We start from the raw sequence: 17,968 nt of genomic DNA, 5'->3' as shown, positions 1-17,968 counted from the left end.
GTGTGGCCTCCTGCTGAGTATAGATACCGCACGGCACCCCCCCCAGAGACAGCAGGAGGCCGCATGGTCCCATCTATACTCAGCAGGAGGCCGCACGGCGCCATCTATACACAGCAGGGGGCCGCACGGCGCCATCTATACACAGCAGGGGGCCGCACGGCGCCATCTATACACAGCAGGGGGCCGCACGGCGCCATCTATACACAGCAGGGGGCCGCACTGCGCCATCTATACAAGGCAGGGGGCCGCACGTCGTCCCCCCAAGAGACAGCAGGAGGCCGCACGGCACCAACTATACTCAGCAGGGGGCCGCACGGCGCCCTCTATACACAGCAGAGGGCCGCACAGCGCCATCTATACACAGCAGGGGGCCGCACGGCGCCCCCCCCAGAGACAGCAGGAGGCCGCACGGTGCCAACTATAGTCAGCAGGAGGCCACATGTATGCAGTCACGCACACACACAAACATATACAGACATATACATACATGCATAAACACATTTGAAACACAAAAATACATATAAACAGACATCACACAATGATATCTGCGCACGCACGCACACACTTTCTGCCGAACTACAGTTGGACCAACAGAACAAGATGCCACACCCAACAGCATGGGTTCCTCAGTTAACTCAAACCTAGGTGCCCTTGACCCCAGGCCCCCTGGAAATTGGAGTGTCTCCTTATGTCTCTGGCAAAGACGGCGGTTAACACACAAACGCCTCTTCAAAAAACCAACACCTCAGACTCCAGAACTAGGCAGCATAAATCTAACACTGGGAATTCCAGAATGCCAGAGGCGAGCATATATAGGAGAGGGGAGAGGCCAACACTGAACAGCTGGAAAGCTCTAGCAGCTCTCAACTGAACAGATTAACCTTTGCACTGCTAGCAGAAACCTTCACGGTTTAATATGATAGTGAAGTGCTTCTAATCAGTGCAGGAGCTCAGACGCCGCAGACTTCTGGCCCCTCTAGTTACGGTAAACCCGTGGTACCTGGATTCCAGCGATGTGTCACTTACTGAGCTGCTTGATGCAGTGTTGATAAAATCCCTTTATTAGCTGCAGATATTCTGCCTATGCACAGGGCACACAGAAAGCTGTCAATCAGTGGTGCGGGTGGGGTTATATATAGAGCTCATGAATGTGGAGGACTACATGGTAGCAGGTTTACTAGTCCTTGAGTGATAAAACTAAAACAAGCAGCCAGTTATTGAGACATGGCTGGAATCAGAGTCTCTGTCTCTATATAATCAGAATCTAATAAGAGTATAGATGCAAGTGTACAATAAATCTGGAACAATAAAGAAGTAACAGTATATCATAAATTATATCTACCTTACAGGTAGCATATGCATTATAATTATATACAACGTCACTAAGAAAAAGTACCTCATTTGCGTCGACCACCAATAATACACCTTGGCATGCAGAAAGGGACCTTGAAACTTCATAGCTAAAATCAACATGACCCTACAAAAGTACAAAAACTTTAAAAGGGAAAACATGTTGGACAAATATGGATTGATGGATACAAGGCGCATTCTTAAATAACCATATTTAAATGTGAGGGGAGTCATTTCGTATGTAGATGGACAAAGAATGCTGAGCGTGTGAAACATGTTGCTATGTTGCATAAGTTTTTCACTTGAACCTTGTGGATTAATGGACTTTTAAAGATGAAATAATGAAGATGGATTTTATGGAGCTGGAGTTCCTTTTCTTTTTCCTGTGATTTACACACGTGAGGCCACACGATCTCCGGGCTTCAGCACGCCGAGAGCCGCTGTGGGTGAGCTGGGTTTTTTTTTTCTATAGCATTCTTAAATAGGCTGTGCCAAGATCCCAACTTTATGGCTATTCTGTACGGGTGTGACAACCGGGACCTCCAATGATCAGAAGAACTGATGTCTCACATCCCCTTTTTTAATGGAGTGGTGCCATTGTCTACGGGACAGATGGAGATAGCTGAGCTGTGAATTCGGCCATCTTCGGCAGCCCATTAGCCTTTGAGTGGAGCAGCAGTGCACACGCTCATCTGCCAATCCATGGGCGTAATATGGCTCGTGCACCTGATTTCCTGTGATTGGGAGTCCCAGAGATGGGTCCCCCAGCAATTAGCAAGCAATCTGTTCTGTGGATAAGTGATAAGTTGTAATCTGAGAGCAAACTCTTTCAATGTTAAAATATTGGATAGCTCTTATGGGCGTCTATAAAAAAACAAAAAAAATAAAAAAAAAACAGTGTTATATCTACAGCAGGGGTCTCAAACACGCGGCCCGAGGGCCGCATGCAGCCCCTGAGGCTGCTTAGTGCGGCCCCCAGGCACCGGAGCCCCCGTAATGATTGCGGCCTGGTCCTGAGGGCCGCTTAAGTCAGTGATTCTTTTCAGTTGAATGTTCTACAAGTTAGGGACCAGCATGGACACTTACTACAAGATGAGCACCAGGATGGGCACATTACTACAAGATGAGGACCAAGATGGGCACATTACTACAAGATGAGGACCAGGATGGGCACATTACTACAAGATGAGGACCAGGATGGGCACATTACTACAAGATGAGGACCAAGATGGGCACATTACTACAAGATGAGGACCAGCATGGGCACATTACTACAAGATGAGGACCAGCATGGGCACATTACTACAAGATGAGGACCAGCATGGGCACATTACTACAAGATGAGGACCAGCATGGGCACATTACTACAAGATGAGGACCAGCATGGGCACATTACTACAAGATGAGGACCAGCATGGGCACATTACTACAAGATGAGGACCAGGATGGGCACATTGCTACAAGATGAGGACCAGGATGGGCACATTGCTACAAGATGAGGACCAGGATGGGGGACATTACTACAAGATGAGGACCAGCATGGGCACATTACTACAAGATGAGGACCAGCATGGGCACATTACTACAAGATGAGGACCAGCATGGGCACATTACTACAAGATGAGGACCAGCATGGGCACATTACTACAAGATGAGGACCAGGATGGGCACATTGCTACAAGATGAGGACCAGGATGGGCACATTGCTACAAGATGAGGACCAGGATGGGGGACATTACTACAAGATGAGGACCAGGATGGGGGACATTACTACAAGATGAGGACCAGGATGGGGGACATTACTACAAGATGAGGACCAGGATGGGGGACATTACTACAAAATGAGGACCAGGATGGGGGACATTACTACAAAATGAGGACCAGGATGGGCACATTACTACAAGATGAGGACCAGGATGGGCACATTACTACAAGATGAGGACCAGGATGGGCACATTACTACAAGATGAGGACCAGGATGGGCATATTACTACAAGATGAGGACCAAGATGGGCACATTACTACAAGATGAGGACCAGGATGGGCACATTACTACAAGATGAGGACCAGGATGGGCACATTACTACAAGATGAGGACCAGGATGGGCACATTACTACAAGATGAGGACCAGCATGGGCACATTACTACAAGATGAGGACCAGCATGGGCACATTACTACAAGATGAGGACCAGCATGGGCACATTACTACAAGATGAGGACCAGGATGGGCACATTACTACAAGATGAGGACCAGGATGGGCACATTGCTACAAAATGAGGACCAGGATGGGGGACATTACTACAAAATGAGGACCAGGATGGGGGACATTACTACAAAATGAGGACCAGGATGGGCACATTACTACAAGATGAGGACCAAGACTGGGGACATTACTATAAGAAATTGGTTAGAATTACTATATGGTGCTAATTGTGAGAAAAAAAAAAATCACTGTATGTGGCCAATTAGGGGGCACAAAAAGTAAATACAAATTGTAAAAACTATAAAACTGTACCATAGGCCATAAAATGAATGCCATTTAAAAGAATAAAATAAAAAAAAAAAAAACAATGGTCAAAAAATAATCAAAAGGTGTATAGAAAAAACAATATGGTATCATTAAAAATGTCATATCATCCTGCAAAGAATGCGGCCCTTCAAATTCACATTTTTTCTATGTGTGGCCCATATAGTTAGCCGAGTTTGAGACCCCTGATCTACAGGGTGGGCTATTTATAGGATACACCTAAATTAAATGGGAATGGTTGGTGATATCAACCTGAAACAACGGATACTGGAAGCCTGTGCTAGCATTTCTTCTGCGATGTTGCTATCAGTGTGTCAAGAGTGGGAGAAGAGGGCTGCATTGACAATCCAACACAATGGGCAGCACTTTGAACACATTTTATAAGTGGTCATAAACTTGTAGAAAACTCATGAAAGAATAAAGTTACCTTAAAACCAAGCACACCATTGTTTTTCTTATGAAATTCTCAATAAGTTTGATGTGTCACATGACCCTCTTCCCATTGAACAAAATAAAGTTGGATCCAAAATGGCTGACTTCAAAATGGCCACCATGGTCACCACCCATCTGGAAAAGTTTTCCCCCTCCCATATACTAATGTGCCACAAACAGGAAGATGATATCACCAACCATTCCCATTTAATTTAGGTGTATCCATATAAATGACCCACCCTGTAAATTAATTATTATTATTATTATTATTATTAGAGCAGCTGCTGCATTTTGTATAACTCATTCAGTATCTGAACATCCGCAACAAGACCACAGAGAAACAAATCAAGAAGAAACGTCACACTCACCGGAGTGTGGATCAGGTTCAGGAGATACTTCTTTCCCTGGTAAGTGTAAAGCAGAGACGCAGTCTGGGCCTTCACCGTAATCCCGGCTCCCTCTCCACCTGCAGCTTGGCCAGAACTTGCTTATTGGAGGCGGCTTTTGGAATACACCCTGAGGGAAGGAGCGAGACACCAGAATCCACACTGTTAGCTCGTGGTGGCAGTGTCCCCCTCCATAATAGTCTGTCAATGGTAGCTTGTTTCTGTGTTTTATATATGTATTTTAGGTGTGTAAACCCTCTTCATGTGTACAGCAGCCTGGAATGAACGCTGCTTAAAAAAATAAACAATAGAGTAAGGCCTCATTCAGACCACAGTGATTTCTCTTGTAGGTAAAAAAAAAAAAAAAAGACCGATTTTCATCAGCTTTGTTTTGCATCCGAGAAGTTCTAAACTTTGATTTGGATCAAAATCCGACAGGTCAACGTGTTTCGGTGAAAAATACGCGGCCCGCAGAAATATGTGAACAGCCCTAGACTATAATAGATATGAGCTCTGTGAAAAACAAGGATAGAGCTCGTACGAGATCCAACATTTCATTCTATAAATCTACATAAATAAGTAATGTGCCAAATTGCTTTTTTTTTGTTTATGTTCTGCGTGTACGGAGGGAAAGTTCCCAGTGCTAGTGTCTATGGTGCTCCATTAGGCTAGGGCTACCTTGTGACTAAGTGTGGCGCTACTGATTGAGCAATAGCTCCAGTTCAAAGCAACACACTAATTTTAAAAGGAAATCTTCTAAACCTCAGATGTGGGCATGCAGGCCTTTGAAATGTAAATCTAAACCAATGGACACTTTTATATCTTCTATCTGTTGCTGCACTTCTAAGTAAATAGCATTTTGGTTCACATGCAAATAAGGAGTTAAGTCTCTGTCTCCTGAGATTATCTCCCACATCAAGCATCAGTCTCTTTAGGCTACGTTCCCATTGCTTTTGGGGAGTTTTCGATGTTGCAGATTTTCTACAGCATTCCTGCACCTATTAAGTAAAATAGGTTACTTGTTTTTTTTTTTGCTTTAAATCTGTAACATCAAAAACTCACGAAAGCTCATGGTGGGAACTTAGCCTCAGGTGTCAATGATAGCTCACAGTTTTTTGGAACGTCAGGCACCAGGCAAGGAAAATCAGACAGTGAGCTATCAATCAAGATAAAGAGGCTGGTGCTGGGCAGGGAAGCAACCTTGGAAGGCTGAGGCTCGGTAAGTGCTCCGTTACACCCAGAGCACTCAAATGCAGCAACAGATAAAAGATATAGAGGTGTCTATGGATTTAGCTTTCCAAATCCTGCATGGTCATGAATGGGAATAGGAGGGAGGGGTATATTAATTAATCATTAGCGCTACAAAAATTTTCACTTCAAGCATCAGTAAAACAGAGGCCAAAAACGAATCCTTAGAGGCATCTGGTAACTATTAGTGATGATCGAGAGTGTTCTATCAACCCCTTCGGCGAGCACGTTCGGGTGCTCGCTGAATATTTTGGCATGCTCGAAATTTCTTTTAAGGTCGACGTGCCTGCAAGTGCCACGGCTGTTAGACAGCGTGCTCGCCGAAGAGGTTAATAGAACACGCTCGATCATCACTAGTCAATATACATTAGTATACCATAAAAAACAACAACATATTACATAGTGAATAACACAGACAGTGAAAGTAAAAAATAGTTTTCCAGCACACGATGTAGAAAAATTAGAAAAAGCCTTTATTTAATCCATCGTTAAAAAATACAATTCCAACAGAGATAAAAGCATGTGTAAGCTTCCGCGTTTCGGATCATATTTGACCCTTAGTCATAGCATAAAGTACTGAATAAATGTTGCACTTTTCAAGGAAAACAGTCAAGGGAGCTGCCAAGGGTAACACCCACCAAAATCAGCTGTGATATTAGCTCACTAATTCAAGGCTAGCAGTGATCTAAACACTAGTATAACCCTATACTACATCCATCCTCTACAAACATATTACAATGTGAACTGTCACTTAGTAATGCACTAATTATTTGATCACTTTTTACCCAAGTTTTTTATATATATGAATTCATTGAATAAACAATTGATGCACTATTTAAATATATATGTAACAATAAGAGCTTCTAAAGATATGATTACCTATTTTCTAAAAATTATTGTTCTAACATTTGATTTCAAGGGCATACTTTTCCCCCAAAAAAATAAAATAATATCTCTATTTTAAAACCATATGAGAATGGCTGGAAATTATTACAAAACGTAATTAGCATGCTTTGTTTTGTATACTATTGATTATAGAGTCCCCTAGATTGATCACAAAAATAAAAAAAATAAAAAATGTATTTAATAAATTCCTCAATTTGTTCCAACTTTTTTAATATAGATACATCAATTCATGTCTTAGATTTAGTCCTGCTGGGTATCTGGTATTTAGTTTTAGAATCCATCGAGCTTCAGTCATCTGGAGTAATTTAACCCTATCTCCACCTCGCCGGGAAGCAGAAACAAATTCCAAAGCACTTACTCGCAGGCTACTTAAATCCCCCTTGTGTTCATACAAAAAATGTTTGGAAGCCTCCGAAAGACTGCGGGTAGTGACATTGTTAATGTCATAAATGTGCTCCGACAGTCTTTTTCTTACACTGCGGCTTGTAGATCCCACATATTGTTTTCCGCATATCGTGCAAAAAATGATATAAACCCAGTGGTCAGTAGCACAGTTCATGAAAGTCTTAAGATTAAATACTTGACCCTCATTACTTATGACAGACTTGTTATTATTTATCATGAATTTGCATAAACCACATGACTTCTGCCCGCATCTAAATGAGCCCTTTTACTTTCACTGAGGATTTTTCTCCCAGATGGGGATGGACTAATTCCAAGCACCGAGATCATGGAAAGGAGGACTGGCAGGCTGGGCCAGGTGAGCTGAAGATCTTTTTCTTACTTGCTGAATAACACAGACACTACTCAATACAGCAGGGTTGAGAGGTATTTTGTGGGACAAAATTACAGCATTTTTGAAAGACACCATTCACTTTACTGTGCAAGATATAGAAAACAAGGGCAATGAATTCTAAATAAAGTGAAATGGTGCAGAAGAAAAAAACAAAAACATTTTACTGCTTTTAAAAAATTCTAAACTTTGCAAACAAATTGTTTGGCTTGTGTTTCAATTTTCTAAGACCCGTTTTTAATACTTACCATTTTGGGGAACAACTTTTTGATTGCTCCATCAAATGAATAGTCGTTACTTACCGGTAACGACGATTTTTCAGAGACCATGACAGCACCACGAGAGAGGGGATCCGCCCACCAAGGAGAGGAAACCTACAGGCTTAAAAGGGCGCCACCTCTCTCCCGCCTCAGTTTGGATTACAGAGCATTGAGAGGACCGCCAGGTTAATGAACACAGCAAACCATCACAAAATTGCCATACCACACGACACCTATTGAGTGTGAGATTATAATTAATAAAAGGGGAGTGCTCCCACAAACGTGAAGGGAGGGAATGTAAGGGTGCTGTCATGGTCTCCGAAAAATCCCATTACCGGTAAGTAACTTACGATTTTATCGGTCGACCATGGCAGCACCGCGAGAGAATTACAGAGATGAAGTAATCTATTGAAGGACCACAGCCTGGAACACTTCTCCTAGAGGTGAGGTCAGCCGATATACCCATAGCTAACATATATAGTGTCTATGGAATGTAGAGGGACAGGACCAGGTAGCAGCCCTACATATGTCTTCTGTTGAGACACCTGTCTTCTCAGCCCAGGAGGTCACCACAGCCCGGGTGGAATGAGCCTTCAGCCCTTCTGGCACTTCCTCGTCGCTAGATGTATATGCTAGAGAAATGGCCTCCCTATTCCATCTAGCTATGGTGGACTTCGTGACTTAAGACTGTTTCCTAGCCCCTTGGTAGGATATAAACTACGAGTTATCTTTTCTAAAGCTTTTGGTAACTGAAAGGTACCTAACCACACATCTCCTCACTTCTAAAGTATGCAACTCCACCTCTTTCTGGTTACTAGGATTTGGACAAAAGGAGGGTAGGAGGACTTCCTGAAGTCTGTGGAAACGAGTGGCTACCTTAGGGCGAGAGAGTGATTTTTAGACCAGATCCTGCCTATCATCCAGAATTTGAGTAAACGGCGGGGCCATAGACAGGGCCTGGATGTCACTAATTCTCCTGGCCGAGGTTAAAGCTATTAACAAAGTGGTCTTAAGGGAGAGGGATTTAAGGGTTGCTGACTATTGGCTCAAAGGTCGAGCTAGTCAAGGCCTTTAGAACCAAATTTAAATCCCAGGGAACCAAGCTGCTTTCAATAGATCTAGATCTAAAAGCTGCCTTAATGAACAGACAAACCCAGTAGTTACCCGCTAGATCACAGCTATATAGGGCACCCAAGGCAGAAACCTGAACTTTAAGGGTGCTGGTGGATAACCCTAGTTCATGACCTTTTTGTCAAAACTCCAAGATGTTTCCTATTGGCGCCCCCCCATCAACCCCAGAACCAGAGAAAGACAAAAACTTTCTCCAAGTTCTGGCATAAATATGGGTTGCAACAGGTTTTCTGCTGTGCATCAGGATGGTTTCTAGACCTTGGGAAAAACCTTTCCGATTTAGCAGTGTCCTTTCAAGTTCCACACCGTCAAGTGGAGGCCAGTTGCTTGAGGATGGAATATCGGACCCTGGAGAAAGATACGGAATCTCTGGAAGAACCCAAGGATCGGAGATGGACATGCTCCTCAGGCATGAGAACCAGGGCCTCCTGGGCCAAAAGGGTGCGATCAGCAGAACCCTGGCCTTGTCCTCCCTGATCTTTCTTATGACCATGAGAAGAAGAGCCAACCAGGGTGGGGGAGGCATACGCCAGGCTGAAATCCCAATGTATCAGGAGAGCGTCCACAGCTAGGGGATTTAGGGAACACAAGATCTTTGTCTTCCGATTTAGTTTTGTGGCAAGCAGATCTACCTGACAGGAGGCTATTTGGGTAAAAATTCCTTGATTTAGTTCCCATTCCCCTTGCATCAGAGGATAGCAGCTTAGGAAATCTGCTCTGGTGTTTTCTTTTCCCCTTATATGGAGGGCCATCAGGGAAAGGAGGTGACTTTCTGTAATCTGGAAGAGATGATCTGTCCCTTTCATCAGCTATCTTGACCATGTACCCCCCTGGTGGTTCACATATGCTACCGCAACTAGGTTATCCAAGAGGATCTTTACATTCTGGCCCTGAAGGAAAGGTAAGAAATTATTCACCGCATTGTCTACCGCCAGAAGTTCTTTTGCATTGGAGGAGAGACCCTTTTCGATATCTGACCAGGTCCCCTGGGCTACCATGTCTCCCAGATGGGCTCCCCACCCTCTGGGACTCGCATCTGCGGTAATTGTTCTAGTGACCATAAGTACACAAGGAACCCCTCGAGATAGGTTAGGCTCATCCTGCCACCACTATAAAGATTTTACTGACCGGGGTGATAAGGACATCTTCCCTTCCAAGTGCCCCTTAAGAGAAACTTCATTATGTAGCAGATCCCACTGTAGAACCCTGGAATGGTATTGTGCTCACAGAACCCCTGGGAAGCACGATGTCAGGGTACCCAACAGGTACAATGCACCTCTAAGGGACCTGACAGAATTTGCTATGGCTTTCTTCACCTGGCCCCTCATTTATTGCATTTTAGCTTCCGGTAGGTAGCAGTCTTGAGATTCATAATCCCCAAAAAGTGCTGAACTGTCGAGTAATCTGGATCGTGTGCTCGCGATTCAGGACGAAATCCGTGACACAGTGACGGCAGGATGAGATATTGCGTGATCGCCCCGGTGTCGTCTGAGGAATCCCTGACACTGCGCATTAAAAAGAATATTGCACAGTGACAAGATCCTGCTGAGCAACTGAGAGTTGGAATTGACAACCGACACATGCACAGAGTAGCAAGGACTAGCCCAGCCCCTGAAACAGGCATCACTGATGACGCTTCATTCAGGGTGCGGAAAGAGGCAGCAGCAGTGACCGCAGCCTCTGCTCCCTGATCGCGTCCGTCTTCATAGCCCAGGATGCACTGGGGATTTTCAAACTAAATCTTATCAAACAGGATGTTAGTAAAAAAAACAAATATATACACACACATACAAACACACCCCAGTTAGATAAATTCAGATTAACTTTTAATTAAAGTATATTAGAAAAGCAATTAGATTATTAAATTAAATAGAGATTTAGAATTAAATCAGTGTTGGTTTCAGACAACCCCTTTAAATTGTTAATTGAAATAAAAACAGTTCCCCGTTGTATTAATAAGGCAGTGATTCCAACTGTATTACCACTGGGAGACCCCCAACTCACACTCCTATTTCCCGAGTGCCTTCCATGCCAAGCTTGGTTATGGAGGCTTTGGATTACAATCCATACTGTTCAGCACAGATCATGCTTCTTACAGTGGTGGCCAAAAGTATTGGCACCCCAGCAATTCTGTCAGATAATACTCAGTTTCTTCCTGAAAATGATTGCAATCACAAATTCTTTGGCATTATTATCTTCATTTAATTTGCTTGCAAGGAAAACACACAAAAGAGAATGAAGCAAAAATCAAATCATTGATCATTTCACACAAAACTCCAAAAATAGGCCAGACAAAAGTATTGGCACCCTCAGCCTAATACTTGGTTGCACAACCTTTAGCCAAAATAACTGCGAACAACCGCTTCCGGTAACCATCAATGAGATTCTTACAATGCTCTGCTGGAATTGTAGACCATTCTTCTTTGGCAAACTGCTCCAGGTCCCTGATATTTGAAGGGTGCCTTCTCCAAACTGCCATTTTGAGATCTCTCCACAGGTGTTCTATGGGATTCAGGTCTGGACTCATTGCTGGCCACCTTAGAAGTCTCCAGTGCTTTCTCTCAAACCATTTTATACTGCTTTTGGAAGTGTGTTTTGGGTCATTGTCCTGTTGGTAGACCCATGACATCTGAGGGAGACCCAGCTTTCTCACACTGGGCCCTACATTATGCTGCAAAATTTGTTGGTAGTCTTCAGACTTCATAATGCCATGCACACTGTCAAGCAGTCCAGTGTCAGAGGCAGCAAAGCAACCCCAAAACATCAGGGAACCTCCACCATGTTTGACTGTAGGGACCGTGGTCTTTTCTTTGAATGCCTCTTTTTTTTTCCTGTACACTCTATGTTGATGCTTTTTGCCAAAAAGCTCTACTTTTGTCTCATCTGACCAGAGAACATTCTTTCAAAACGTTTTAGGCTTTCTCAGGTGAGTTTTGGCAAACTCCAGCCTGGCTTTTTTATGTCTCGGGGTAAGAAGTGGGGTTTTCCTGGGTATCCTACCATACAGTCCCTTTTCATTCAGACGCCGACGGATAGTACGGGTTGACACTGTTGTACCCTCGGACTGCAGGGCAGCTTGAACTTGTTTGGATGTTAGTCGAGGTTCTTTATCCACCATCAGCACAATCTTGTGTTGAAATCTCTCGTCAATTTTTCTTTTCCGTCCACATCTAGGGAGGTTAGCCACAGTGCCATGGGCTTTAAACTTCTTGATGACACTGCGCACGGAAGACACAGGAACATTCAGGTTTTTGGAGATGGACTTGTAGCCTCGAGATTGCTCATGCTTCCTCACAATTTGGTTTCTCAAGTCCTCAGACAGTTCTTTGGTCTTCTTTCTTTTCTCCATGCTCAATGTGGTACACACAAGGACACAGGACAGAGGTTGAGTCAACTTTAATCCATGTTAACTGGCTGCAAGTGTGATTTAGTTATTGACAACACCTGTTAGGTGCCACAGGTAAGTTACAGGTGCTGTTAATTACACGAATTAGAGAAGCATCACATGATTTTTCAAACAGTGCCAATACTTTTGTCCACACCCTTTTTTAGGTTTGGTGTGGAATTGTATCCAATTTGGTTTTAGGACAATTCTTTTTGTCTTTTTTCATTGAAGACAAATTAAATGCCGTCTAATGCTGCACATAACACATCTGCATCTCTGGCTGCTATGGGCATAAAAGGGGGCAAACTTATGGTGTGGCACCCATGCTCCCCTGACCTCAACTCCATTGAGAACCTCTGGAGCATCATCAAAAGTAGTGTCTATGATGGCGGGAGGCAGTTCACATCTAAGCAACAGCTCTGAGAGGGTATTCTGTCCTCATGCAAAACAATTGAAGCAGAAACCATCCAAAACCTGACAAATTCAATGGACGAGAGAGTTCAGAAGCTCCTTTCGAACAAGCGGTCCTATGTGCAAATGTAACATCACCTAGAATAAAGTTTTGAGTTGAAAACTGTTTGATTTCAGTTTGTAATAACCTGCTAATGCTTATAATTTCAAAAATGACAATTTTTTTGTTCTTTATTAAAATGAAAAGGTTGAAAACTCTGCTGTGCATAATAATTTGGAACATGCAGTTTGAGTTTTTTATTTTTTTAAAAATATACTGTTATCATAGGCAGTTTGTACAAAAACCTTTCAATTGTACTCTAATAGTTATTTGACTGGAAAATTACAATGACTGCAATTCATATAGGTAATTTGGGAAAATCTGAGAAAATATTATTTGCATAATAATTTGGAACACAGTGTATGTCTTCACCCATCCCCCAGAACACAGCCCTGTATTACAGCGTCCTTCAGGCTTTGTCCAATTATTTTCTCCAAATTAGTTTGCCGATCAGTGGCAAGAGGCTGTTGAGCTACTCAATCTCCTTGTTCCTTTGGAAAATTGGCACACTCTTGCATATAACAGTAGAGAGCGGCCAAATCTTACGGAGACACTGGTAGATCGCAACGCAACATGAAGAAAGCAGATGTTCATCAGTGAACTTGGAACATAACAGCTCCCTTCAGCTGCTCGTAAAACTCGGCCCTTTAATCTGGGCCCATTAACTCCCTACACTATGTGTGCTGGAGCCTGCTTCTTCGGGTCCTACATCACCATCACTTCGGGGACATATAGATCCCATCCACGACCTGTCCGGCAGCAATCTTACAGTGTGCTGCACTGAGTTAGACCAGAATTGAACCAGAAGATAACTGAAGGTAACTGCACAGCCATAGTAAAAAATGTTTCTCTTGGTTTTCACTCTCACCACTATAGTCCTACACGTTCTACTAACCCTTCTCATCCATACACCTAGTAATGAAGTGGTCATCTCTCCCTCCATCTCACCTCCTCAGATTTGTTCCTCAACATACAATCCTCTGTCTCCAAACACAGACAGCCACCTCACGCTCTCCTGCTCCCACTAATATCACTTTCTCTGCTCCTCCTCACTGCTGGCGATATCTCTCCAAATCATGGCCCTCCTCACCACATCCCCACAGTCACTTCTACCTCTCATCCACAATCTATCAAATTTCCGCAACCTTTCTAACCCTATACCTATTGCCCATCCCCCGCTTCACCAATCCCACTAACAGGAGCTCTATGGAACGCTGGCTCTGTCTGCAACAAACTTTCCTACATCCATGACCTTTTCATTACTAACAAACTTTCCTTCCTTGGCATCAATGGTATCTGACTCACCCCCTCTGACATGGCCTCTTCAGCTGCACTTTCATACGTTGGATTCCACCTTTCCCACACCCCTCGCCCCATCGGCAAGCATGGCAAAGGAGTTGGTTTTCTCCTGTCAGATAACTCTACTCTGCTGCCCGACTAATCCACCTGTCCCCCCGCTATTCCCTGGCCTCTCCCCTCTGTCAATCCCTTCACTGGCTCCCCATTATCCAGAGACTCCAGTTAAAAACGCTAACCTTGGAATACAAAGCCATCCACAACCTGTCTCCTCCATATAACTGTGACCTAGTGTCCCTGTACTTACCTGCACGCAACCTCCGATCCTCACAAGATCTTCTCTACTTACCTCTTATCTTCTTTTCCCACAATCGCACACAAGATTTCTCCCGTGCATCCCCCCTACTCTAGAACTCTCTACCCCAACATATTAGACTGTCGCCTACCGTGGAAACCTTCAAAAGGAAGCTGAAGACCAACCTCTTCCGACAAGCCTATAACCTGCAGTAACCACTGCTCCACCATACTGCTGCACGACCAGCTCTACCCTCACCTACTGTATCCTCACCCATTCATTGTAGAATGTAAGCCCTCACGGGCAGGGTCCTCGCTCCTTCTGTACCAGTCGGTGATTCGTTTTTGTTTAAGATTATTGTACTTGTTTTTTGCTATGTATATCCCTTTTCACATGTAAAGCTCTATGTAATAAATGGCACCATAATAAATAACTTAATAGGGGGGAGGTTAATTTGCTGTTTAGACTTCAGGACTCCGAAGAAAGTCCAGCAAGTCCCTGTATCACCTCCTACATAGATTCAGCTATGGAATTGGTTCAACACCAGTGCAGAGCTTGCTCAAGAATGGCAGCAGGCAGGCGTCAGTGCTGTTAGGGGCATATGGAAGAATGAATGTCCGGAGAAGAAAAGCTGAGCGCTACTTTGAGTCCTGTGTTATGCCAACAGTAAAGCACCCCGAGACGAGTCATGTGTGGAGTTATCCATCATCAAAAGGGAGTGGGTTCACTCACAATTTTGCCTAAGAACACAGCAGGAGCATTTTGGTGATTAACAATGCATTTACCAGCATGACGGAGAATATGTCACAAGACAAAAGTGACAACTAAGTGTCTGGGTAACATTGACATTTTGGGTTCATGGCCAGTAAACTCTCCAGATCTCAATTTGATTGTGGTCAATCCTCAAAAAGCAGGTGGACAATCAGAAATGTATGTAGTCAGCTCCAAGCACTGATTAGACAAAAATTGTCCGTCGTCAGTCAGGATTTGGCCCAGCAGCCGATATCCAGCTGCCAGGGCGAAGGGAACAAGTCTTGAAAAATAAGGGTCAACACTGTGAATATTGAATCTTTCCATAAACTTGATGTATTTGTCAATAAAAGTGTAAAACTTATAAAATGCAGATAATTGTACTACAGTAACCACAGAAACATCTGACTAAAAGATCTAAAAACACTGAAGTGAACACCACAATTGTGTATCAGTCACAAGACTTTTGGCCACGACTGTACATAAAGTGACACAAAACAAGATACAAGACATAGATAAAAAAAAATTCTCCATCTCTTCCATTACGTCAATCCATGAAAAATGGGACTGCACTCAGATGTCATCTGAGTGCAGTCCGATCTTATCCAAGGACTCATTAACTCGCATGGCCGAGCGCGATCCGTATATTAGATGAAACTCAAGCATAGTGATTTTTGTCCTCGGACAGACTGTCTATGGGGCCGTGCACATGTCTGATTTTTCTCCTTGGACAAACACTGGTCAGAGTGCGATTCAATGTTTTGTCAGATCGCACTCCGACCGAAGACACGGTTGTATGCACCTGCCTTAACATTTCAACGCTAACAATAGTGATCTCAGCAAGGACTGCTGGGAGATTTCAGCTCAGAAGCCTGCAGATCTCTGAACGCAGCTCTAGACTATAACACTGGCTGTAACTCAGGATTAGTAATCGATACCTTTTTCGAAAGTTACACAATAAACTATAATAAATTACTCTCATGTAAACACAAATTCTAAAGGAGAACTCCAACACTAAGATATTAACTTAAGGACGAATTCACACATCCGTGGTGGGACGAGACCACCCGGCCCGACCCTCCGGACCTGATCCATGCCTCATCTATTCCTAGGAGATAATCACAGATCAGCACTGGTGACCCCGCGGTTGTCAGATCTGAGCTCGGTCCGTGGAGCACAGATGTGTGAATTCAGCCTTACATAAGTTTTCCCAGAGTAGAAAGCCAGAGCTGTTGGATTACAGCGCCACCCCTGGGCACAGGCTGTGTGTGGCATTACAGCTCAGCACCTGTCACGTCACTAGACCAGAGCTGTAGTACCAGACACAACCTGTGGCCAGGACTGGCGCTCTGTGGTCCTTTTCCTCCTGGACAAACACTGAGCAGAAAAATACAGAATCCGGGAACCTCCAAACATGGCAGAAATCGCTAAGTTCTAACAGTGCATCATGGGCAGAGCTCCAGCCATACTGTCAGTGACTGGAAACCTGGTTTATAGTCCAACTGCTGAGAGGTGAGAGGCTGCGGCTCCCTGTAATCCCCGGCTCTGACCCGTCACCAACCATTGCTGCTATACAGCAGTCTATGTGCCGCTCTCTATAGTGCAGAGGACTAACCACATCCACAGGAAGCCAGGCTGCCCCCCCCAGGAGCTCAGTGTGGGGTGCGCAGTCATCCGCCATGTCTCCCACCACGGTAAACGCTAGAATGTATTAACTCCTTCCAGGTCTGGCGTCATTTCCGGGGGGCGTGTCCTGACTGCATTATGGGCGTGTTCTAGTTTAGCACCAGACTCCATAGTCTCAGGCAGAGAGACACAGCTGCCGGTGAAGCTGCAGGAGGAAGTCAGTGTTGTGGGCTCTGGAGGGATGCTGCGGGTTTGTGGGGGCTCTGGGGGGGATGCATGCTTGGGGCTCTGTGGGGGCTAGTGGTGGCTATGTGGGGACGGGCTCTGGAGGGATGCTGGGGGCATGCTGCGGGCTCTGGGGGGATGCTGGGGGCTCTGTGGGGACATGCTGCGGGCTTTGTGTGGCTGGTGAGGGCATGCTGCGGGTTTCTGTGGGGAGATGCACGCGTGGGGGTGCTATGCTGCTGGCTCTGGGTGCTATGCTGCTGGCTCTGGGTGCTATGCTGCTGGCATGCTACGTCTCTGTGGCAGCTCTGGGGGCATGCTGCAGGCTCTGTAGAGGCTCTGGGGGATGCTGTGGGTTTGTGGGGGCATGCTATGGGCTTGTGGCTCTGTGAGGGGCATGCTGCGTGCTCTGTGGGTGCGTCACAGAAGTTTATAACATAAAGACGTGAAAAAAAAAAATCTCAAAATTTTCTTTTAGCCCCCAATTTTATATTTTCACAAGGTTAACAGGAAAAAATGGACCCCAGAAGTTGATGTGCAATTTCTCCTCAGCAAGCCAATACCCTATATGTGGCAGAAAACTACTGTTTGGGCGCACGGCAGGGTTCGGAAGGGAAGGAGCGCCATTTGACTTTTTGAATTCAAAATTTGCTGGAATAATTAGCGGACGCCATGTTGCGTTTGGGGAGCTCCTGATGTGCCTAAACAGCGGAAACCCCCACAAGTGACCACATTTTGGAAAATAGACCCCTCAATGAACTTATCTATATGTGTGATGAGCACTTTGAACCCTCAGGTGCTTCACAGAAGTTCATAACATAGAGACGTGAAAAAAAAAATCACA

General features: G+C 44.5%; 1 long non-coding RNA gene across 1 annotated transcript; it reads right to left on the bottom strand.

Moving 5' to 3' along the window:
- Positions 1 to 1,253: 1,253 nt before the first annotated feature.
- LOC141220987 (uncharacterized) lies at positions 1,254 to 17,005 on the bottom strand. Its single transcript, XR_012289088.1, has 3 exons — positions 16,889 to 17,005; positions 4,681 to 4,828; positions 1,254 to 1,477 (listed from the first exon to the last, which is right to left on the bottom strand). It is a non-coding gene; the product is annotated as an uncharacterized lncRNA (long non-coding RNA).
- Positions 17,006 to 17,968: the final 963 nt, after the last annotated feature.

The sequence above is a fragment of the Phyllobates terribilis genome, unplaced genomic scaffold (genome assembly GCF_046119375.1).
Source record: "Phyllobates terribilis strain yellow unplaced genomic scaffold, ASM4611937v1 Scaffold_306__1_contigs__length_2273795, whole genome shotgun sequence".
NCBI lineage: Eukaryota > Metazoa > Chordata > Amphibia > Anura > Dendrobatidae > Phyllobates > Phyllobates terribilis.
The sequence above is the reverse complement of the archived record's forward strand: the minus strand, read 5'-3'. Positions and strand labels throughout refer to the sequence as shown.